At 46.7% G+C, this 25338-nt stretch overlaps 1 long non-coding RNA gene across 1 annotated transcript in view; it reads right to left on the bottom strand.

Annotated features, from left to right (window-relative positions):
• The window catches only part of LOC140216739 (uncharacterized), a 42060-nt gene extending 20544 nt beyond the window's left edge, over positions 1–21516 (bottom strand). The window contains exon 1 of the long non-coding RNA XR_011893408.1: positions 21319–21516. This is a non-coding gene — a long non-coding RNA (uncharacterized lncRNA). The remainder of the gene's footprint in view (positions 1–21318) is intronic.
• Positions 21517–25338: the final 3822 nt, after the last annotated feature.

Raw genomic sequence — 25338 nt, 5'->3', positions numbered from 1 at the left:
CAAATGTTATCGCACAGCGCGGTACGCGCCTGCATGCATCCGAAGTTTCTGGAAAGTTATCGATGCTTCTATCCGGCTGTCTGTTGTCACCGAACCTTGTGTTATCAGATTTCATCGCGTGACGCGAATGGCGTAGAACTTTGTGGAAGGCACGCGGGTCCCAACGATTAGTCTGGAACATTCGACGACTGCTGTATAAAAGCCGATGCGCTTGGCCCGCTGATCAGATTTTCGACGATCGCCGACTGTGTTCGCCGCTCTCGTTGTGCTATAAGTGTAGCCTGTTTTGTGGGCACAGGTTCGCCCAATAAAATCTAGCTTTGCCTTTCACAGTATTGCTACTGTGGTCTTTGACGTCACGACCACGTGACATCTGGTGCAGGTGCTTTACGTTCATGTACCGGACGCCCCCGACAAGCCGTAATTCAAGCCCGGACCGCAAAGACAACACCAGCGCCGTCCCGGAACATCGAGCAAGCCGCCGTCTTCAACAGCTGCCGGCGGAGCACGGACTTCTACCTGAGACCAAGAAGATTGTGTCCAAGGCAACTCCAATGGCAGCCCCAGCGTCCCCCATCGTGCTGCAGCAGCCCAGGGAACCACCGACGTTCCGCGGTTCCATATTTGAGGACCCGGAAAGCTGGCTGGAAACGTATGAGAGGGTCGCTACGTTTAACAGCTGGGCAAGCGACGGCAAGCTTCGACATGTTTATTTCGCATTGGAGGACGCCGCCAGGACGTGGTTCGAGAATCGAGAAGCCACCTTGACGACGTGGGACCTGTTCCGAAGCGGCTTTCTGCAAACATTTACAAGCGTCGTGCGAAAAGAGCGAGCCCAAGCTCTACTGGAGACCAGAGCGCAGCTGCCGAATGAGACAATCGCGATCTTCACTGAGGAAATGAACCGTCTGTTCCGCCACGCCGACCCGGAAATGTCCGAGGAGAAGAAAGTCCGCCTGCTGATGCGTGGTGTAAAGGAGGAACTTTTCGGCGCAATGATACGAAGCCCACCGACGACCGTCGAAGAGTTCCTTCGCGAGGCCACCAGCATTGAGAAGACACTCTAAATGCGGAACCGGCAATTCAACCGCCGCACGAGCTCGACAAACTACGCCGGAGTTCAGTCACTGGCCACCGACGACCTGCGCGAGACCATCAGGGCCATTGTGCGCGAAGAACTGCGCAAGGTCTTGCCTTCGTCGCAGCCTCAAGTGGCCTAGATCACCGAGATCGTGAAAGAAGAGGTGCACCGATCGCTTGGAGTTCCTGAGGTGCAACCAGAATCACCACAGCCCAAGCCGGAAGCAATGACCTACGCCGCCGTCGCACGCCGTCAAGGCACCCCTCCGCGACCGCGCCAGGGCCCTGTAACGCCGCAATTCCGTCGTCCGCCGCCGCGGCCACCAGCACGCCCAACCATCGCCCACCGCACCTACGCGAGGAAGACGGGCATTTGGCGAGCCCCCGACCACCACCCGCTCTGCTATCACTGCGGAGACGCCGGCCATGTGTACCGCCGATGCCCATACCGCGACTTGGGACTGAGAGGGTTCGCCGTCAACGCGCCGCGTCCACAGCTTGGCGAGTGCCCACGTGACATCTCCGATTACCTCGCCGCTACTCAGTGGAGGCCTCGACGGCCGTCCCGTTCGCCGTCACCAGGCCGCTACCTGTCACCGCAGCGCCGACCATACACCGGCCCAGCCCGGGGCCGCTCTACGAGCCCATATCCGGAAAACTAAAAGCAGCAACCGATGGAGGTGTGGTTGCTGTTCGTCGAACTGACGAAGATCCTCCGCCGCCGACGAAGACGACGAAGAGACCACCTCGACGACATAATAACGAGCCGCCGCCGTCCCGACGAAGTCAGGAAGCCAAGACTACACCGACGAAAGACGACTTGACGACGCGACGTTCCAGCTTCAGTTCAACACGACGCAGCCGTGATCCGATGCCAAGACCTAACTGCAACGCCAGAAAAAGAACCAGCGACCTCGACGTGCTTCTCGACGGCCACGCAGTTACCGCCTTAGTGGACACAGGTGCTGATTACTCCGAAATGAGTGGACACAGCGCCGCCCAGTTGAAGAAGGTTGAGACTGCATGGGAGGGTCCCCAAATTCGGACCGCTGGAGGACACCTGATTACGCCGATTTGAATCTGCACGGCAAGAATAACCATTCATGACCGGACTTAACCTGCCACCTTCGTTATCCTCCAACAGTGTTCACGAGACGTCATTCTCGGTATGGACTTCCTGAACCAACACGGCGCAATCATCGACCTGAAGTCGAAGTCAATAACGCTGTCGGAAGATAAAGCGATACCGCCGGACAGCCCTCGTAGTCACCACGCCTTGAGTGTGCTCGAAGATCAAGTAAGCATCCCGCCTCGCTCCAGCATTGTTATTTCGGTCGGCACCGAAATACCCGCTGACGTAGAAGGTGTCATCGAAGGCGACCAACGTCTACTGCTAGACCGTGAAATTTGCGTCGCAAGAGCGATCGCTCGACTGCATCGAGGGAAAACTGAAGTGTTGCTGACAAACTTCAGCCAGGAGTTCAAGCACATCAACAAGGGCACGACGATCGCGTACATCGAGGAAATTCTGGAAACAAGTAATGCGTTTGTCCTCTCGGATTCCGCCGCATCTACCCCGACGACCATGGTTCCCGAACCAGACTACGACATTATTCCAGATCTCCCTATGATTAAGCAACAGCAGCTCAGAAGTCTGCTCCGACGATACAAAGGCTGCTTTTCGACGTCATCGAGGATTCGACAAACACCAGTCGCCAAGCATCGCATAATCACCGAGGAGTACGCTCGACCACTTCGCCAGAGCTCTTACCGAGTTTCGCCGCGAGAACGCGAAGTTATAAGAGAACAAGTCGACGAAATGCTGCGCGACGACATCATCCAGCCGTCGAAAAGCCCGTGGGCATCCCCTGTTGTCCTGGTGAAGAAAAAGGACGGAACCCTACGTTTCTGCGTCGATTATCGTCGTCTGAACAAGATCACGAAGAAGGACGTATACCCCCTCCCACGGATAGACGACGCATTGGATCGGCTGTGCAACGCTAAATACTTCTCCTCGATGGACCTCAAGTCTGGCTATTGGCAAATAGAAGTCGACGAAAGAGATCGCGAAAAGACCGCCTTCATCCCCCCAGACGGCCTCTACGAGTTCAAGGCTATGCCATTTGGACTGTGCTCGGTGCCTGCAACGTTACAGCGCGTGATGGACACGGTTTTAGCAGGATTGAAGTGGCAGACCTGTCTCGTTTACTTGGATGACGTCGTTGTATTCGCCGGAAATTTCGACGATCACCTTAGGCGGCTTGCCACAGTACTAGAGGCCATCAAGTCATCAGGGCTCACTCTGAAACCAGAAAAGTGCCGCTTCGCTCACGATGAGCTTCTGTTCCTAGGCCACGTCATCAGCAAGTCTGGAGTCCGCCCTGACTCGCAGAAGACAGCTGCCATCGCGAAGTTCCTGCAGCCCACCGACAAGAAGGCAGTGCGTAGATTTCTTGGCAAGTGTGCCTACTACAGGCGATTTGTCAAGGACTTTTCTCGCATCGCTGAGTCGCTGACACAGCTAACTAAATGTGACGTCGAGTTCAAATGGGAAACGCTGCAGGCCGACGCATTTCAAGAACTACAATGACGCATGCAGTCGCCGCCCGTACTTGCGCACTTCGACGAGCACGCCGATACCGAAATCCACACTGACGCCAGTAGCCTAGGCCTCGGTGCCGTCCTAGTCCAGAGAAAAGATGGACATGAACATGTGATAGCTTATGCTAGCCGGTCGTTATCAAAAGCGGAAGGCAATTATTCTACAACCGAAAAGGAATACCTCGCCATCGTTTGGGCTACAGCGAAATTTCGCCCTTACCTATATGGCAGGCTATTCAAAGTGGTCAGCCACCATCATGCGTTGTGTTGGCTAGCTAACCTAAAGGACCCTTCAGGACGGCTGGCACGGTGCAGCCTCAGACTACAAGAATACGACATCACTGTAACATACAAGTGTGGACGAAAACACTCAGATGCTGATTGCCTTCTGTTACATGAACTTCTGATAACACGAACATAGTTTTACAGTCTCTTTGAGTTAGCCTTAAAGGTATACCGCAATGTGTGCTGACAAACAGTTAAACTTTATCTTTCATATATATACTTTGTTTATGATGCATATGATTACGGTACGCCAGTATATATTGCGCAGAAAACCATCACAGTTACCTTAGAACCAGTACTGTCGGGTGGCCTCTTCCAATGAGAACATAGGTGGGGCATTTTGAGTTTTAAAAGCGCGAGGAGGAGAAAAAGGAAGGAAGAAAAGGTAGGGAGGTAAACCAGACGCATGTCCAGTTTGCTACTCTACAGAAGGGAAGAGGTTTAAAGGAAGAAAAGAAAGGAGAGGGAGGGAAGAAGATACTGTGGGTGTGAATAAGTGCAGATGTCCAGAGCTTCCCGGTTGTAATCGGTCACTGAGGCCAGTCGCTCCCATGAAACGTAGCAGCGGCCGCGTCGCTTTGTAAGCCTGTAACGCGTGGGGCCATGGCCCGAAGATCTCAATCTCTGAAAATGGTCTATTGTCTAATCGGTATAACACCCACCGAAAAACGTGCTCGTTGTCATAGAGATTACAAAAACACTGCACGTGCACGATCGTCTCTTCACAGTTGCACGACTCACAGATTGGTGTGTCAGACATTCCAATATGGAATGAGTTGGCTTTCGTGATAGCCACCCTTCACCAGGGCGGCAAAGTAAGTTTGCATAACGGCGGCAGAACTTCCATGGAATCTGCAGCTTTAATGTACCAAAACAACGCATCTAACGCGGAAAGTAGATCAAAATTTTGACGCTTATTATTGGCTCACTCCAAGCGGCATATTTTATGCAGCCCGCGGATTTAAACGGCCCCATTAGTTGCAGAGAAGGGCCGCTTGGGAAACGCCACGCGTAACACCAAAGCTATATGTGGTACTTCAGATCAAATCTGTTCAGCTTACTAGGCGGCATTTTCATGAAAAAATGCTTTTTTTTGTGGTAAGGTGCGCCCAGAGCCATTTTGCAGGAGATTTCATACATATATCTCAAAGCTACTGCACAGTAAATTTGTAACACTTATCATACAAACATCGAAATACCGAATATACAAACACAGACACTGGAAATCGAACCCGGGTACACCGCGTAACAACCGAACACTGTAACCACTACACCACATCGCCATGGTGACCCGGAGGATTCGCATAGCTATTTGTACATGTATGTGCTTCCGAGGCTGCCGTTCTATGTCGATTGGGCACCGTCGGCAATCGTGTGTGGTACACATATTTCGTGTAACTGCTGCTGATGCTTATGTGGTTCGTGATATTAAAGATGTATGTAAATAAGAAGTTGTATACGAATGCCACTTTCCACAGCTGTCATGTGCAGTGGAAAGGCTAAAAGGGGTAAGATGACCGAGCATGGGAGCTGCGCGAAAACAAACTGCTTCGCCAGGCGAATGCTGTTCTTTAATGTTTTGTCTTTATTCGCTATGGTGCGGATTGTTCACTGCAGTCGCTGTTTAACCGGGAACATGGCTCTGTCTGAGAAACTATCAAATTCCTTCACAAGGTTCACTCAAATATGATCCGCCGCCAACATGCACACCTGCAAAAACAGGTAAGTGCACTTCATTCAACATTGCGCTGTTTCGACGGCATTACGGTAACAAAGCTCGATTATTCTGAGACTTGGAATAAGTGGGCCATATTTTGCCGGCACGTCTGCAAGTTTGTTCAACCGGCGAATATTTCTATTCACTTCCGCTGTCCACAGCACGATGCCCCGTCCGTAAGACTGACAGATATAGCTTTTGTAAGCCCGAGAATAATGCTCTCCTACCGTGCCTTTTATGCCACTTTGTTGTAGTTATTGATTCAGTGTTTATTTTGAAACAGCAAGACCCGTCACTATCTCCGTTCGTGAGCCTACCGTAACTGTATTGCAAATATCGGAAGCTTCACTGCTTTGCACACGCTAGCTTGTTTTCTCCTATTTATCTGCCGGGCGCACGTGACGTTGCCACTAGCTACCGTGGCCATACCTGCAGTGCCGTCGAGGTTAGAAGAATAGAGGGAGGAAAGAAATCAAGGCATGGTTAAAGAATTTATATTGTGGGACTTAGCATTGCAGGACTACTGTGGATTACGAGGGACGCAGTAATCGAGAGCTCCGCATTAATCGTGGCCGCCTAGGGTTAACTAACGCGCACCCAAAAGGTGACAAGCGTTTTTGCATTTCCGTCCCGATGCGACAGGTGGGGCCGAAGCGCTATAGAGCCATCAGGTTACCACGGGAACTGTCATCAAAATAACGATTCAGCTGTTTTGAAAATGTATAACGAGGCCTGATTTTGCCTGCGTATCGAAGCTGACAACGGTTCCATGTCTAGCCTTCCAAGTCGGTGGCTCCGACGCAGAATGAACCTGGAATAAGCACGATTTGCTCACTTTCTTGTGCGACATTTCTATGATCAGCACCGCCGTAATGAGCGCTTTCTGTTGTCTGGAATGCATGCAATTCTCCGTGCGAACGACGAACCGGATTCATGCACAACTGCACTCTCTCACCAGAGCAGGATTGGCCACCCTGGTGCAGTAGTTGGCCACAACCTCCTATATGAACACAACAACAAAACCCCGGCCCTCAGTCCCCAGCAGCTGCGAAGCAACTGACCACGGCGGCGGTCAGACCTGCGACGCTGCAGAGGGTGCTAAGAATCCCTGGCTCCGGACAGGCCGCCATTGGAATATGAACCTGGCAACGTTTAACGCTAGAACGTTATCTAGTGAGGCGAGTCTAGCAGTGCTATTGGAGGAATTAGAGGGCAGTAAATGGGATATAGTAGGGCTCAGTGAAGTTAGGAGGCCAAAAGAAGCATATACAGTGCTAAAAAGCGGGCACGTCCTGTGCTACCGGGGCTTAGCAGAGAGACGAGAACTAGGAGTCGGATTCCTGATTAATCAGAACATAGCTGGTAACATACAGGAATTCTATAGCATTAACGAGAGGGTGGCATGTCTTGTTGTGAAACTTAATAAGAGGTACAAAATGAAGGTTGTATAGGTCTACGCCCCTACATCTAGTCATGATGACCAGGAAGTCGAAAGCTTTTATGAAGACGTGGAATCGGCGATGGGTAAAGTCAAAACAAAGTACAGTATACTGATGGGCGATTTCAATGCCAGGGTAGGCAAGAAGCAGGCCGGAGACAAGTCAGTGGGGGAATATGGCATAGGCTCTAGGAATAGCAGAGGAGAGTTATTAGTAGAGTTTGCAGAACAGAATAATATGCGGATAATGAATACCTTTTCCCGCAAGCGGGTTAGCCGTAAGTGGACGTGGAGGAGCCCGAATGGTGAGACTAGAAATAAAATCGACTTCATACTCTGCGCGAACCCTGGCATCATACAAGATGTAGACGTGCTCGGCAAGATACGCTGCAGTGACCATAGGATGGTAAGAACTCGAATTAGCCTTGACTTGAGGAGGGAACGGAAGAAACTGGCACATAAGAAACCAATCAATGAGTTAGCGGTAAGAGTGAAACTAGAGGAATTCCGGATCAAGCTGCAGAACAGGTATTCGGCTTTAACCCAGGAAGAGGACCATAGTGTTGAAGCAATGAACGACAATCTTATGGGCATCATTAAGGAGTGCGCAAAGAAGTCGGTGGTAACGCCGTTAAACAGGAAACCAGTAAGCTTTCGCAGGAGACGAAAGATCTGATCAAGAAATGCCAATGTATGAAAGCCTCTAACCCTACAGCTAGAATAGAACTGGCAGAACTTTCGAAGTTAATCAACAAGCGTAAGACAGCGGACATAAGGAACTATAATATGGATAGAATTGAACAGGCTCTCAGGAACGGAGGAAGCCTAAAAGCAGTAAAGAAGAAACTAGGAATAGGCAAGAATCAGATGTGTGCGTTAAGAGACAAAGCCGGCAATATCGTTACGAATATGGATGAGATAGTTCAAGTGGCTGAAGAGTTTTATAGAGATTTGTACAGTACCAGTAACACCCACGACGATAAGGTGAGAGAGAATAGTCTAGAGGAACTTGAAATTGCCCAAGTAACACCGGAAGAGGTAAAGAACGCATTGGGAGCTATGCAAAGGGGGAAGGCAGCTGGGGAGGATCAGGTAACAGATTTGCTGAAGGATGGTGGGAACACTGTCCTAGAAAGATTGGCCGCCCTATATACACAATGCCTCATGACCTCGAACGTACCGGAATCTTGGAAGAACGCTAACATGATCCTAATCCATAAGAAAGAGGACGCCAAAGACTTGAAAAATTATAGACCAATCAGCTTACTGTCCGTTGCCTACAAAGTATTTACTAAGGTAATCGCAAATAGAATCAGGAATACCTTAGACTTCTGTCAACCAAAGGACCAGGCAGGATTCCGTAAAGGCTACTCAACAATAGACCATATTCACACTATCAATCAGGTGATAGAGAAATGTGCGGAATATAACCAACCCTTATATATAGCCTTCATTGATTACGAAAAAGCATTTGATTCAGTCGAAACCTCAGCAGTTATGAAGGCACTACGGAATCAGGGTGTAGATGAGCCATATGTAAAGATACTGGAAGCTATCTATAGCGGTTCCACAGCCACCGTAATCCTCCACAAGGAAAGCAACAAAATCCCAATAAAGAAAGGCGTCAGACAGGGAGATACGATATCTCCAATGCTATTCACAGCATGTTTACAGGAGGTATTCAGAGACCAGGAGTGGGAAGAATTGGGGATAAAAGTTGATGGAGAATACCTTAGCAACTTGCGATTCGCTGATGATATTGCCTTGCTTAGTAACTCAGGAGACCAATTGCAATGCATGCTCACTGTCCTGGAGAGGCAAAGCAGAAGGGTGGGTCTGAAAATGAATCTACAGAAAACTAAAGTAATGTTTAACAGTCTCGGAAGAGAACAGCAGTTTACGATAGGTAGCGAGGCACTGGAAGTGGTAAGGGAATACATCTTCTTAGGGCAGGTAGTGACCACGGATCCGGATCATGAGACTGAAATAACCAGAAGAATAAGAATGGGCTGGGGGGCGTTTGGCAGGCATTCTCAAGTCATGAACAGCAGGTTGCCACTATCCCTCAAGAGGAAAGTGTATAACAGCTGTGTCTTACCAGTACTCACCTACGGGGCAGAAACCTGGAGGCTTACGAAAAGGGTTCTGCTGAAATTGAGGACGACGCAACGAGCCATGGAAAGAAGAATGATAGGTGTAACGTTAAGGGATAAGAAAAGAGCAGATTGGGTGAGGGAACAAACGCGGGTAAATGACATCTTAGTTGAAATCAAGAAAAAGAAATGGGCATGGGCTGGACATGTAATGAGGAGGGAAGATAACCGATGGTCATTAAGGGTTACGGACTGGATTCCAAGGGAAGGGAAGCGTAGCAGGGGAGAAGTATGGGAGAGGCCTTTGCCCTGCAGTGGGCATAACTAGGCTGATGATGATGATGATGATCTTTACACACACGCACACGCACGCACGCACGCACGCACGCACGCACGCACGCACGCACGCACACACACACACACACACACGCACACACGCACACACGCACACACGCACACACACACACACACACACACGCACGCGCACACACACACACACACACACACACACACACACACACACACACACACGCACACACACACACACACACACACACACACACACACACACACACACACACACACACACACACACACACACACACACACACACACACACACACACACACACACACACACACACACACACACGATGCCGCACCCGCTTAAAACACCTCGTCCAATTTAAAACAGTTGACTTATATATATATATATATATATATATATATATATATATATAGTCGACTTATACATGTGTAAGTCCACTGTATTAAATTGGAGGTTCTGTATTAAGCGGCCGCGACACCATTGTGGTGTGTGTGTCATGCAAAGTAAGGTGTGCCAGGCAGTGGTTGTAAGGAGGTGAGATGTACTGCATGCTTGCATACCCAATTATCTCGAAGGACAGATTGAATCAGGATTGAGGTATCGTGTACAATAGTTTAGCGCCTCTGACTTCGCTATATTTGTTATATCAGCTGCACCCATAAACACAGTTAATGAAAACATGTTTTTCTTTTACCACCTGAAGTATGCTCTAGGGGAATGTCCACTCCATCTTTGTACGCAATCTGAAAGCTTGCTGTACATTCATGCAGATATATTTATGCAGACCTAGACACAGAACATATTTTTCAAAGGAGAATGATTTATTTACAGTACTACAATGTATGCAGCATAGTTTCACTGCAGGTTCTCAACATAGAATCAGCACATATATACGAAGCACTGACAGTAAAAAGTAAAAGACAAACTGCAACAGGAAATACAAAAGCAGATAGGCAGTGTTCAAGACTGTACCTTTTAAAATGTGAAAACAGCATAACGCATGAACTTGCATGAGCTTGATACGGTTGTGACCAACAGAAGTTTGGCCTCTTAGTTCGTTACTTTCTCGTTTATTAAAAATTTTTTGTTTAGAACCAAAATTATGTAAAATAATAGTCAAACAGAATATCAGGAACTGAACACACATGCATCCCAAACTTAGTGTGAGGTCGCATTCTCAGCAGACAGATTACGCAATCAGGAACTTAGACAGCGAAGTGCTGGCAGCGAATAAAAGATAGCTATCCATGACTAACACGAAAAATGAAATGATGAAAGTGCTGCAAGAAAATGTGCGCATTTGAATTGACGAACTCCCGTGGAAGACAATATAATTCTTTTTTTTGTCCATTGGAGCCCACTTCGCATACATGTCGCAGCATTTGGGTGAATGCAGGGACATGTAAATGAAGTTCTTTACGTGTACATTTCCAATGGCAGAAAAAAGAAGCCTTTTCAAATGTATATTTCATATCGACCTCATTGCTTCATCATAAAAAACTCATTAGATATCCTTCGTATATGTTCAGACCTGGACCTCTAATCGATAGTCCTACCTGGAAGGAAAAAGCAATTCATCTCAATGTTAGACAATTCCAGAAACTGTTTCACCTTGGCCATGTTAAGGCTATGTTTCGTTCAATACCAGTTAAAGGCGAATTACTAGTTAATAGTTAAATACAAGTTAAAGGCTGTGAAACAAAGATCTGCGATCTCTTATGTGACGGCCCACATTGTGGTGTGGTGCGGCTAGAAAGCCAAACTCGACTGCACTTATTTGCACTTTGTTGGGGGGAGAACCAGTGTTGAGACTGGGCTCAACACCCTTGCGTTGCCTTGTTGCTTGACATGCGGGCTGTTGCTATGGTGCGCTGCATCGTATTGATGTGCACACATTCTTTTCCTTTTTATTTTAAATCTCGGCTCTCCTGCGTCCTTTCATTCCCTTTATACCCTCTCCCCAGCACAGAGTAGGTCACTTGTATTTGCACTGGCTAACCTGTTTGTCTTTCCACCTTTATTCCTCCTTCCTCCAAGCGCACGTGTCAGCATTATAAAGCTAATCTGATGCGAAAGACGTGAAGACGACGACGGCAAATATGGTCAAGCCAGTCTAATAATCTAGTCAAATGTAACATGGCTAACATATACCTGCTGAACGTTTTCAAGTCCTGCCCACATCAAGCTGCGGAGAGTTTTCTTAAGCAGATTGAACGACTAGTAGGGGCAAGCTACCCCGAACTTGTGCCAGTTTTCGTAGCAGAAAAACTCCTGAAGAAGTTTTGAACTTGCCAACTGGGATGTTGGCAAGTTCATTGAATTTATGAGTGAGCTAATTGCCGAGTGAGCTAATGTAAAGGTGGTGTTTTCTGCCCCGTGCAAGCTTTCAAGGAACTGCAAAATGACCAATCCTTTTTTTCTTGCTAGGCACTGGCCTGTGTAACAAATCACGAAAATAAATACATCGATTGTCACGCGGGCACCATTTATGAAATTCCTTTGACCTGTGGGGGAATATACGTGGGAAAAACTGAGCAATGGGCGTATATGATGGGCCGAGGCAACATAAAAAAATGAGAGAGAGGGCTACCTGGCAATTCACTGTAGATATTGCAAACGTAAGCCAAATTTTCACGCCTGCCAGGAGCCGTGATAAATCGTTTATATGAGTAATCGAAGCCAAAAGGATCATTAAGGCCGGTGATAGGTGCATGAGTGTGAGATAGGTGCATCAATCTCATTATCGCAAAAAGAACTACTTTACCTGAACGCGAATGTGCACAGATGAACTGTGATAGTGTTCCTTTTATAAAATAGTGAATTTTTTTTTCTGATTGAACACTCTAGGAAATAAAAGGCGCCCGGTGCATGTTTATCTTTTTGTTTGTCATTTTGCGCCTTTCACATCAGATCATGCCTAACCAACACGCCTAGTTTTCCATCTTAGCATTATAAAACTAGGTGGCGATGATTTGCTACAGAAAGCAGAGCATTGTGTATCACACACTTTAGATGTGCATAACTCATAAAAAGATTGTGAACAACATGCGTATGTGTCCGACCTTTCAAGTTACAGCACGTTGTTTGAAATTTCACTGGCATTATTAGCACCAAAGTCCAGCCTACTTAATGAGTGCATGCATAGTGTAAACAAAGTATTAAAGCTCTGGCAATAGACGAACACACGTAATACTTTGAGGAAGCAGCTAAAGCGAGCAAAATGCACTCAGTTGCGTTCTCCACATTCTGCACAAAGACATTTCCCATAGACTTATCCTCTAAGAAATCAATTCAATGCGTTTGGGCTTACGGTTTATTTCTCAGTCACATTTCTTCACACTTGCAGGTAATAATTTGTCCACATTGTGAGATGGTGCTCAGGGGCGCTCATTTATGTTCCATATCCTTACTGGCATTCAGCCACACTTTCGTTCATTTACTCACTTAAATTCAGTGACTACACACTCTTGTGAAATCAGCAGAAATGAGTGAGAGGGCTCGTGAATGTGTGTAGTGATAGTACAGCACGTGCGATTGCTTGAATGTCATTCATGTGTGAGCAATCCAGCAAACACTTGTCGCTTTCTGCCCCCCACCACACTTTTATGCTGGCGAAATATCAGGTTTTTCTTCGTGTGCTTCATTATGAGCATATAATCTTTTAGCAGTGCAGTGAACAGCTATTCTGGGACTGATTTTCGCTTACCAGTGCTGTGGTCCACTCTATATTTGCACTGGGGGGCAGGGAGTTCTGCCTCTTTGGTGGCGTTGTTATTAGCGTTGACCTCTCCCGCTTGAATCCTGTATAGAAAAAAAATGAGTTAGGCGAGAATAGAAGAAATTGCAGAAATTTGATAATCCGAGAAACAAAAGCTCATAAGAAAAGTCTTATTAAGGCCTATTTTCGGGCTAGTGGGTACCTCATAGCTGAAAATCAACACCATATAGCAGTTAATAGACCTAAGGAAAATGTACAACTTGCTGATATGTTTGTTTGGTTCCTTCATAATTTTGAGCAATGCAGCGTTGCTTTCTGACGTTATGAAACGATGAAAGTACAAAAATCCACAGATTTCTCAGTCTGAAATAATAATTGAAACTGCCTGCTCGACGCGGGATGTCTCGGCGCTGAAATTTTGCCAGTGGCATAGAACTTCACTCCTTCTAGAAGTAACGAGTGTACTGTTCCTCTCCAAGCGATATCGTGGCAAATTCTGTTTCTAGCGCAAACCGACACTACTTTTCTGCTGCTGCGTCGTAGGCGTTAAATGATTATTTTTGTGTCAATGAAGCTTCGAGCTAAACTAGGCTTTGAATTCCAGTGAACTCGACGCTTTGAACAGGAAAGCCAGAAACCACGCAAATCAACACACTACACCGAGGAAAGTGCATAACACACCAGAAAACTGTTCAAAATAAACCCGTCATTCGACAAACTTAAAGTACGAAATGCAATGAATTCATTTCGCTATGTCCACGAAAGGTATAAAAAAAAAACGAAAAATTTCATGGTTAGAAGGCTACACGCGATTACTAGCGGCGCGATAAAACGCAAGCCCTTGTGAATATCCGCGCATGACATTTCAACGAAAGGACACCTGACCTGGCTATGCAAGAAAAAAAAAATATCGCCAGCAGCAATGCAACTTGAGGAAACTGAAACCCAACGACGCCTGCAGTTATAGGTAGTTCACATGCCGAAACTTCAATGCACGTGTCCGCATTAGTACTACACGTTAAAACGTTTAATCACAGAGATTCGTTATCTGCTGGCTTATAATATTGCAATGGCAGAAATTAAACATTTAGTATTATGGTAAGCAAAAATCAACTTACCGAATCAACACTGGTTCGCAGCTCTAGGGCCCGACGATGCAGCGCATATGTAGGTCCGCCGCCGCTGACCATCGCCCTGTGGTCGCACTCCCACGAGTTGTCGAAGTTTCACTGGCCTTTTACAATTTCCGGGGACATTGGCGGAATGGAACATCACTGACATCACCGAGAGCGTTCATCGACGCGGCCAGATGCCTTCACAGCGCGAACACAGTCGCATAACGTCGCTGGTAGAAAAAAATCACGACAATTGCCACCGAAAGGAATCGCTTCGTCCTTCCGATTCAAGCCATGTTTTTGCTCTTTCCCGGCCGGTGCAGTCTTTCCTCCTTCGCCATCAAAGCTACGCATAGAGGCAACGACTTCTTTCTTAGTAACTTTTTGACTTCATTGTTATCTATTTATGTAAGCATTTGTTCTAAGGTTGTTTGCTTTACTGTATACTGAAAAGCTAACTACTGTTCGTTTACCTTCCTTGCTTTTTATCTTTGTTTAATTCGCGTTCTTTGTTTATTATTTCAACAAAAACTATGTATTTGCTCCACAATTGTTATCTGTACCGCGCCCTTCACGCAATACTCCTTCTGGAGGCTGTGAGGTATATGAAATAAATAAATAAATAAAAGAGGCGACGACTTTTTTCTTAGTATATTCGCTCTCTCCTTTTGCCTTCCGCTTTTCTTTCTCCCTCACAGCTGCTCCCTCATCACTGCTTGCACCTTTCGCTTAGCGACGTTCTCTCAACACTTGTGCGAGCTTTTTGGGCGCCAAATGGTAGGGCTTCATATAAATGTTGCGCTTGCTCATTGGCCGCATACAGCCATAAGGAGCGGGTGACGCATGATCTCACTTGAAAGAACACTTATATGCGGTAGTCTGCAATGAACCGAGAACGTACCAACTATGCGGAAGACGCTATTCAGGACTTAACTAAGAGTGTAGCATCCAGCCGGTTGAGACGGCAGTTGGAGAAAATGAGGGTGTTCCACAAAATTGCAGTTTTGGTTTGAGAAAGTAAAGGAAGACCCCTCGTAGCATCTGTCCTTGAATAGGGTATATGAAATTTCAGGGTTTCCTTATGTTCTCCACGGGCGGCATCATCAGCACGGTCATTTCTGACGATGCCACAGTGCTCCGGAAGAAATTGGAAGATGGCTTTATGGGTGCTTGATGGAGAATTTCTCTGGTCTCAAACACCATTTGTTCATGAGTCTTGCGTCGTAAGGCTCACTGCAGACTCTGAAGGGCTGCCTTGGTTTGACTTCTGCGATGTAATTAACATCGGGACGTAGAGAGGCAAGTTCTGTTGCACTAGAGGTCGTTATATGGGACACTCTGAAAGTAATTGCAACTTGTAAGGCCGGTGTGATTACAGCGCCTGTGGAGCTGGTGGCTGAGACAGATCAATCGGTATAAATGGTATACAGTAGTCTTGCTGCTACAGAGGTAGCCTTGATGTGTCGAAACAAGTTTGGAAAGAGTAGCTTGAGGTCTTTGTGCTGGGAAAACAGCAATACAGTGACTGGGCACGCGACACAGATGTTGAATGTGGGCTCTAAGGTGGCCAATCGGTATATACGTTGGAACCAAGTAGTCTCTCGCAGTCATGATGGTTGCGTGAGTCGAGGCGCATCGTGGTAGTACATGACATGTCCGTAGAGCCTGGCCTCGTAAACTTTCTAGGGTAGGAATGTTTGCTTTACTTGTGTTCGCCAAAATCGGCAAGCTGTACCGTAAAATGCCCAGAAGCAGTGCTCTGTACAGCTGCAGCATGGACCATACCAGCGTGTTCTAGGTTTTTTCCGCACAGGAACCTCACTATATGTACAATCGAAAATAGTCGCCGCTTGAGGTAAATGCAGTGGGGGCTCCATGAAAGGTCCTTGCCAATTATCACATGGAAAAAGCGGTGATACTTTTGGTATTTAATAGCCTGGCCATTGAGAGAAACAGGGTACACTGCATGGGTTTGCGCGTAAACGCGATTAACGCGCATTTTTTCGATGGACATATTGACGTCTTGCTTGTGGAGATACAAAGAGGTTAGGGTGGCTTCCCGCTTAATTCGTGCGCGCACTTGAAGAGGAGTCACCGCAGAAGTCCGAAGACAAATACAATCAGCGTACATGGATAGGTAAATTGTCTTGGAGTTGGTGGCTGAGACAGATCCATCAGTATAAATGGGCGTTCTTTGTTCATATGGCTTGTTCAGTAATGGCAGTGTGAACTAACGAGCCGCTGTTGAATAACGGATATTTTCGTAATTCTTGGAATCGTGAGGCGTTCTTGTGGCTGTCATAGGAACCACGGGGGTAACAGTGGTCTTGCTGCATTTATATGAAGCCCTACAATTTTATCTTAGCAAGGCCAATCATGGCTAGGTAAAAGACTATAGGGCTCAGTACCTCGCCCTGTGGGACGCCACCGTGTGTAAAATAATTGGCAGTCGCGCCATCTTCGGTCACCGACCATCTATGATCATCTTCGGCCATCTTTGGAAATATTCGGCAACCCATTCCAACAGCCTCCAATGACTCGACAATTGCTTCATTTGTAACATTCTCGTACGCCCCTTTCACATCAAGAAAGAGCGCCGCTGATATGCGCTTCAGTCATTTTTGTTGTTGTATGAGTGTTGCGAGGTCAATACCATTGTCTATTGATGAACTGCCTCGCCGAAAACCTGTCATGGAGTGAGAGTACAAATTGTGGCGATCAAGATGCCATTCCAGGCGTGTAGGAATAATTTTTTCCCATTACTTTCCTTATGCAGCTTGCCAGGACAATAGGGTTATAAGACGTCAGGGAATCCAATTTGTGAAAATATATTGACGGAAGAATAGGATGCGGGACCTCAATCCTCTGGTGTTCCTCCGTAAAATCGAAGCTTGTCTGACTTCAGTGCAAAATGACTGTATTGCATGAGCTGCGGTATCTACTCAAGGCTTGCAGGTACTGGACTTGGAGCATCCAGTACCTGAAGTGCACTCTGCGCTGGTGGCGTTTTTAGCTTGCTGAGGAGCATGCGAATGGCATTCATCAGTGATCTAAGCGTTGCGACAACTTGTTTGTCCTCTTCCGGTAGTTTATCGGCGGGAAGTTCTGAAATGAAAGTTGCCGATGTGCATTGTGGATTTGAAGCTGCCTGTTGCTTCGACAACCATGGCGAAGCTGCATTAGCAGCAGCAGGTTAATAGGAAAAATAAGGCTCAACAAGAAGCTTTTTCTGTCAGGTTGATTCCAAACGAGGAAGTTAAAATAATGGTGCAACAGTATTGCCAGAAAAAGCCAAGCATAACACCGCAATCGCACTTATCAAACTCATTGTCGCTTCAAGTCTCAAGTCCAGCGCCTATCTGGTGCACTGTCTCTTTGTCTTCGTTTTTTTAGCACTATTATTTTTTTACTTCGTTCGGAAAAATAATCGCTACCTACAAATACGCAGGACCCATTTCAAGATAAACGTCGGCGTTAATGATGATTAGCATTGAAGAAATGTAGCGACACATTGTATTTCTAAGGCGAAAACGTGTGTACAGCCAGGCTCACTCGCGCTTCTTACGGCACACGCTTAGCTACCCAGCGGTGCCACCGCAAAGTCCACGGGTAACGCGGGAGCGATTGCGCCGATCATCTACATCATTCTTGCCATCGTAGAGCTGCACATACCCAGTGGCACATACCAATTACCCAAGTTAACGTTAAATGGGGTCATTAAGAACCGGTACATCCCTACTTAAACTTACCCACTGACCCAAGCTTCTGTCATTGACGTTTCTTGAAATGCGACACAGAACGAGTGGCGCATACTCAGTGCTCCAAGTCGCCGACAAAGTTTATTGGAGAACAGTAATACCTCTGTTAGACGGGTGACCTTAACCGCGGTTAACGTAACGGCGGTTATCGCTAAACGCAGTTAGCGCGGTTGCATGGCAAGCGAAACTGCAGTTAGGCCGCTAACCGCGGTTGACCTCCAACCGAGCTTGGCAACGTTGGTTTAGTGTAACCGACGTTTCCGAAACGGGCAAAATAGCGGATGGTACTTCTCCCGAGTGCAGCGCTGGCGCTTCCCAGATATCTTCCCGAAAGCGTATCATTTGGGCTGACGGGACAACTGAGGCACTGATACCCATTTGGGAAGATAATCTGGCCGCTCTGCGCTCAAGTAGTGGAAGCGCACGCCTCTACAGAGAGATGACGGCTACGCACAAATTTCAAAATTTAAGAACAGCGCAATCAAACTGGACAAGTGACTTCAAGGCGAGTACGGTAGCGCGATTAAAAGACGGGACAAAAGAAGACACATAGGGACACACACAGCGCTAACTTCCTACAGTTAGCGCTGTGTGTGTCCCTATGTGTCTTCTTTTGTCCCGTCTTTTAATCGTGATACCGTACTCCCCTTGAAGAAGCATTACCAACAAGCCCACATTGCAACCCTCGTGGACAAGTGAGACACACACAAACGGTGTGTGTTTGCGTGGGTCTCACTTTCTTGTCCAGTTTGATGGCGCTGCTTTTAAACTTATACTTCAGTACTTTTAACATGCACCTTTTTGTGATAATTTGTGCAATGTGAAATCGCAGCGCACATACAATAACATTTGAACGCACTGCCTTTTCTTTCTTTATTATTCTTTTTTTTTTTGTAAATGCAAGCGTATAGTTCCAAAGTGCATTCGCGTAAAGTTGTACTCCCTTTAATTATGCAACCAATGCTTGTTAGTTCAAACGTTCATTTGTTCATTAAGAATTTTTTGTACCTTTTCGTTCAGTGGACTTAATTTTATATTATAGTTACCCATTTGTGACCCTCAATTCTGACTTTTTATATAGTTGTAAGCCCACCAGGCATGCTCACAACTGAGAGCAGGAGTATCGAAAATAAATAACCTACACGTACAAAATGCCATATTACACTTTAAAACTCTCAAATATAACAATTATCTTGCTGAAAAATAACATCTTTATATCACTGTAATCAAATTTCGAAGAAAAAATATTCAGAATGAAGCCTGTACGCAAGAGATCACGCGACGCATCATCGTACCATTAACCGTGATCGGGATAGTGCGTGTAACTCTGGAGGACTGCGGCTCGCGTTAACCACGGTTGAGCGAGCTAACCACGGTTAAGTTTAACCGCGGTTAAGCTGCCCGTATAACTAGGGCATAATACGTGGTGCCACATTCCCAATGCAGCTTTCTCAGTGGCCTGTGTTGACGTCAAAGAGATTTGAAGTTTCATTTTTCAAAATTTGAAATTTGAGATTTCATCGTCACAATTTGAAGTTTCATGCTAAGCATTGATAGCGTAGCACTGCATTAGACAACTACACGAAGGTTCATTACATTTATCGGCTGTACAAATTCCTGTACACTTTGGATTACTAATTAAAGTAACAAGCATGATTTCATGCGCGCATATGCAAGCCTGAACAGATCTCACTGGGTGATCGCGAACAGTCGCAGTTACAACGCTGGCGTGAGGGAGATGCGCAAACAGAGAGGAGCGAACGCTTCTTGATACCCCTCTCTTCAACGCGTCCCTGAAACTTGAGATTACGTAACCTTCAGTACTAGGCGGACGAGGAGATAGCGCATATTAAGCCATTATCCATCTCGGGCGATGCGAGATGGATATCTCACGTCGTGTATTACCTACAAGATAGGGCGCAGGGGCAGCAAATTAGCTCAGCCGAGAGAGTAGTGCCATGTGCAGCCATGGCTGGTCTAGGGACGGACGCCCCGGGGCCTACGCTCATCTTACACAGGATGGCATGATGATCGGCAGTAGGGTAACGTGAGAAAGATATCGCTGGCTTTAAAAAAATTAATACAGGAAGGTTTCTGTTCAATTTCTCCTTAGCGTAGTGTGCCACGCAGCCAAGGTCAAGATTTTTGTGGAAGTACTAAACCTTTTTGCAATATTAGGGACCATGGCTGAGCAATTAATACCGTTGGAAGTGTGTATATTAGCACATTCTCAAAAGTCAAGCAATCGTGAGCCTTCAAGCTACATGTAAGCTGTAAAACTGTGAACAAAGTGTTATTACGGCAGCAGTTGCTGATCTTAAACCATTAAGTGAATCATTGTTATTTCTGCCAATCAAGGCCACTGCTTATAAGTTGGCTAAATGAAAATGATAAAATTAAGACGGAAATGTGTGACAAAGCAAAATCACGCAGCCGATCAAATCCTTTGGGCCATCGGGTTTTTAAAATGAAGTCATAATTTAATAAACAATGATGCAGAGTTTACACGCAACATCGATGTGGAAGCGGAGAAAACAACAACAAAGATTTAAGTTCGGTGCGGAAGAAAACAAGGAAGATTTAATAAAATGTAAGAAAGCATTTTTTCAAGCTCACCCTAAAGCAAAAGGTAAATAATAAGGGGAAAAGCATCGAAACTAACAAATCATTAAGCTACAATATGTCGTAATAGCTCAAAAACGCGGAGGCATGCTCAGTAAAGCAACGAGATTAGGCGGAGATGCATAACAAAGTCGGAGTCGCTACATGAACGTTTAAGATGTGAACGTGCGTCTTGCTGTAAACTGTTGTGCATTGACAGCAACACTTGCATATGTGCAATAAGGAGAGTAATGAAAGTCGACAACTGAAATCTTTTTTTGTTGCTATTGTTTGGCCAGCACTTATATAGCAACGCAAAAGAGCCGGTAATTACCGGCTTTCAGGTATGGATGTTATCCACGCGAAAAGCAAACCAGGTAAATGTGGCTAAACTCCTCACAGAAACCCCAAGAAACGCACGTTGCTTAAGGCCTCACTTAGTGCTGTGGTCTACACGTGCACGATGAAGGAACGGAAAAACTTTAGAGCGAAAGGAGAATCCCGCAGATAGTTACGATTGAGCAAGTGCATGCCGTCTGTTATTTTCAGGTCTAACCACGCAAAATTAGTTGCATGTTGACTTACATAATCACCAGTATTACTATAAAGAAGACGAAGGGGAAAGCCGTAAACGCCGACATTGTACGGCCAATAGAGGTGAGTCTTCTGTGGTGCTGAGGTAGAGCTCCACGTGTAAATTCAATCGTCAATAAGGCAAATATGGCATCATAGTCCGGCGTGTCTGCGATGGGGATTTTATACAGCGCCGTACCAACAATATAATGTCATAGCAACCAGTTATTATCCTCGCTTGCTTTTGACAATAGGTGCCTACCTGAAACTAAGAATAGGCAGTGGCGCGACATATCTTAAAATTTCTGCATTGTTCAAGCAGCAGACTTTCAGGGCTTGTCGTAGGAAAGCAGCCGTTAGGTATCATGCTATACCTACGGTAGGAATGAATCGTGGGCATAAGTGAAGCCATTTTCTTAACATAGGTACAGCTACGGTGTAGATGTGAACACAGCCGCCGTTTATTTTCACTGTAAATGGCAAAACAAAATTGGACTGTGGAGCTAAACTAAGAATAGGCAGTGGCGCGACATATCTTAAAATTTCTGCATTGTTCAAGCAGCAGACTTTCAGGGCTTGTCGTAGGAAAGCAGCCGTAAGGTATCATGCTACACTTACGGTATGAATGAATCGTGGGCATAAGTGAAGCCATTTTCTTAACATAGGTACAGCTACGGTGTAGATGTGAACACAGCCACCGTTTATTTTCCCTGTAAATGGTAATAACAAAATTAGACTGTGGAGCAAAGCCCGAATAAGTTCTGACTGCTAGGTATAATGGAGGAAAGCTTTCACATGGAGGGATATGGTACAATGATAAGGGAAGGAAAACGAGGTGTTCCTAGTGAGATATTTGTTTGCATCACATAGAACACTGTGATTCAGTGAAGTTATTTTAGCGCTAATTGCCACAATTGTGGGACTGTTAGCAATCTAGAACACATGCTCTGGTGATGCCCTTCGCTACAGGCGCCCAATCGCATCACAAAAGAAGAATGGAGCTCTGCCATCCAGAGCTCGAAACTTTCGCCACAAACTTGGGCTGTCCGGAGAGCCCACGATGCGGCAGTTAGGCACAACCTACCAGTCCCTACGTGGGGACAGGCCGCAGATGTGCCCTAGGGCAGAGCTTCTCAGGACCTTGTGAGTAAAGCTCTTTGTCTGCCTGTATGCCCCTTAAGAACTCTGCGACCCATCGAAGTGTTCGACCTGTTATGGTAATTGCAATCAATCTGTATTGTGTCAAGTTCTCATTTAATGTTCAAAAACACAACTGCCGTGATTATACCACGTCTTCTTTCCCTATTATTTATGCTGTGAGCACAACACATGCCTTACTTTCAATTTCATCATCTCTGCATATCACCATTCATGGTACATCTTTTTCATGTGTATATGTCATCAGCAGCCGCACAGCTTGATCCTCGTTGTGGCATCACAAGCTCGGCTCGAATAAAGCGTTTCGTTGTAAGTAGTGGACGGTGCTTTTCGTTCCCCAAGACTTCCCGCACGTTCTCACTGGTCCGGGCGACACACACTCATGCTCCTCAGGTACGACAACCACACATTGCCCATTTTGCCCAACAAAACGCCACCGTGGGAAATCACGGCTCTCACCGATGGCAAGCCACTTCTTCTCGATATAGACCATAATCAGCGAACGCGTCACCTTGCATATTTATTTATTTATTTATTTACATGTACTTTACAGGCCTTCAAGAAGGCATTGTGTAAGGGGGGAAATACGGTAACATATTACAATGGTATCGGGAAAAAGAAACACCAGTGCAATGACAGGAATATACACGCAACATGGAAAATGAATACGACATTAGCAAACACTACATGTAAAGCAATAACAATTACCGGTAAACGCAATAACATAATAGCATAATAACATTATAAACGTGATTGCATGTATGCAGCAGTAATTATAGTAAAAAATCCGGAATACTGAATTTTTTTATTAACATGTATAAAGATGTAGAAAAGAAACTAAAAATAAGGCAGGACATGTTAGACGGTTTAAACGGCACATTGATCGATGTGCCAAGAGGCATGCTAAAAACTACAAGTTAACTTCCCTTGACTGAGCGTATCCTATACACGGACGCTCCACTTTCTGCAGACGGCACTAGTAACACTTGTTATGGCACTGCGTGGTACGACCAGACAAATGAAAATCAGAACCGATGCCATCATATATCAGCAGAAGCAATGTATAGCAACCGCGCAGAGCGAATGGCCATTCTAGATTATTTGGAGTGGGCCCTGGCAACTTCGTCTGAAGCTTACCCTGTTCACCATCATGTGTACACAGACTCCCAGCCTGCCCATCGGGCATGCGCTAATGTTGTTTACACAGATCCCGTACTGCAGAAGATCCGGCACCAGGCACGCCTGCTCCGCTAATGCGGTCACGACGCAACCATCCACTGGGTCCCTGCGCACTGCTGTATTCACGCAAACGAGAAGGCTCTTAGATTGGCGCGCGCCCATCTCTACACTGCGCTAGCAAGAGCCTCCGATACTCCTTATCCTCTCCTAGCTACCACACCTGAGATAACAGATCCAATGGCAGAGAAGCATGCGATCAAAGAACGTCGTGCCACTTACCTCACAGCAGTGGGAAATCCACTCTCTATACCATCGCTTCCCTCGAAGGTACTCACACGGCGAGACTCAGTCTTGCTTCGGAGAAATCAGAGAGGCACCCTCCTTAGTCCTCACTTGCTGAACCGTTTCCACAGGGGTGGCACACCACCACCAATAAGTGGGTTCTCTTCCACATGCAAATGTAATGCTGATCTCAACTACCTGTGTTGGGAGTGCCCCCTCTACATTCCACCTAGGCTTCGTGCCCTGGCCACCATACAGCGGGGACCCCAGCCTTCTTTTCTCGGGACTCGGGCCTGCCCGGATACCACGCCTCCGGACCGTGCCATCGAGGTCTGGCGAGCACTGCTGTTTTCTCCAGGACCCGCTGGCACCACCGGTCGGCGATCGGCTCCGCAATAACCACAAGAGTCATGCGGCCGACACTTAGCTGCCTCGAGGACGTACGTTAATAAAACGGAGGGAGCCTTACTCTTCCCCTTTTGCAATAATACCCCCTCCCTTTCCACCGCAGCGTCCTCGGCGCATTCTAATGGGGAATAAACGTGGTTTCATTCATTCATTCGTTCTCACTGGAGCTCCACTCAAGTGGCTGCATAACACGACGTAATTTCACTGTGGCCTACAGGGCTGGAAAGAAGCATCAAGATCCCGATGCTCTATCTCGCTACTTTCTGCCGAACCATGACAATTCACCACGCCTCTCTGTACTAGCGTCCATCCCAAGACTTCTGCATCCGGTTTACCCATCGCAAGGCTCGATTGGCTAAGACCCGACAGCCCATCTGTTCTTGTGTCCCACCAGCGAGTCAACCCGTATTGGCGAACTATTCTCCAACGCATGGAAGGTTCTTCGTCACCTCCGAACGACCAGCTTTCTCGACAACCTAATTCAGACTGCAAAGGGGCTTTACACCACTGCATTTATCAGGCCGGTGGCAGCAAATAGGTCCCGGTCATACCACGTTCTCTGCAACGTGAGGTTCTCGAATCCTTTCACGATCATCCGACGTCGGGTCATTTAGGCTACCACAAGACTTACGACCGAATACGGAGTCGCTGCTGCTGGTCTGGGCTGTCTTCAGACGTCGCAAAGTACGCCGCATCCTGGGTTCATCTTCAAAGCCGCAGATGACCGATAACAGCTTCTTCTGGCCTTTTACAACCTCTGCCTTGTCCTGCTTCGCCTTTCGAAGTCGTCGGAATAGATTTACGGTCCTCTTCGCAAGACCTCAAATGGAAATCGCTGGATTGTGACGGCCGTTGACCATCTAACGTGCTACGCGAGGACATCCTCTCTACCATCGGCGACTTCTGCTGAAATCGCCGTCTTCTTTCTACGCAACATTTTTTGACGCCATGGTGGTTCGCGCGTTCTCCTCAGTGACCACGGCAAAGTCTTCCTCTCTTCAGTCC

The sequence above is a fragment of the Dermacentor andersoni genome, chromosome 3, assembly GCF_023375885.2.
Source record: "Dermacentor andersoni chromosome 3, qqDerAnde1_hic_scaffold, whole genome shotgun sequence".
Lineage (NCBI taxonomy): Eukaryota > Metazoa > Arthropoda > Arachnida > Ixodida > Ixodidae > Dermacentor > Dermacentor andersoni.
This window is presented reverse-complemented; position numbering and strand designations above follow the sequence as displayed.